This window comes from Alexandromys fortis, unplaced genomic scaffold (assembly GCF_014885135.2).
Source record: "Alexandromys fortis isolate MF-2015 unplaced genomic scaffold, M_Fortis_MF-2015_v1.1 scaffold_323, whole genome shotgun sequence".
NCBI lineage: Eukaryota > Metazoa > Chordata > Mammalia > Rodentia > Cricetidae > Alexandromys > Alexandromys fortis.
Genome location: NW_026068278.1, coordinates 854,745 through 855,655, shown reverse-complemented (window position 1 = coordinate 855,655; position 911 = coordinate 854,745).

Below are 911 nucleotides of genomic sequence, written 5' to 3'. Positions count from 1 at the left end.
TTTAACACATAAATATTTTAGAGTTTTTTTTCCCATCTGAATCCATCTTTGCTATTAATGTCTATCTTTTTCTTATCATATTGGCCTTAAACTGCTGTGTAGTACTCCACTGTGTAATTATTCCACTCTGAGATTCCATCTTACACTTGTAAGAATGGCTAAGATCAAAAACACTGACGACAACTTATGCTGGAGTGGTTATGGGGTTAAGGAAACACTTCTTCATCTCTGGTGGGAATGCAAGCTGGTACAGACTTTTGGATATCAGTGTGGCTGAGGCTATTTCTCAGAAAATTAGGAAATAACCTTCCTCAAAACCCAGTAATACCACTTTTGGATATATATCCAAATGATGCTCAATCATACTATAAGACATTTGCTCAACTATGTTCATAACAGCATCGTTTGTTATAGCCAGAAACTGGAAATAACCTAAATATACTTTTAATCTATGACTCTATCTATCCTGTATCCCTTATCTCCCAAGACTGCATATTTACCAAACACATTATTACCATATTAGAGGCGTTTTTATAAATTTCTCTTACTGCATATCTGTAATTTTTTCTTATTTTACCTGAAGAGTTTTTTAGAACATTAAGATGATGTGGCTAGGACAAAAATTGAGACATTGGCTGTTGACTCTGACCTATTTGGCTTTCTAACATGGTTATGTTATGTTATGGTATGTTCACCACCAGCTCCTGGAGCCGTGTCTACTGCCCCAACTCTAGGAAGCAGTGGTAAACATCTTGTAGCTGTGCTGTGCTTCTCACCCTACAACTGTGCTCTCAAGCCCACAGGCAGCTGATGGGATCCTCTTTACTGTATCACATTAAGGGACTGAAGGAATCTACCATGTGTTCCAGCCCATGACAATAGGATGCCAGTTACATCTCTCAGGCAGTTGT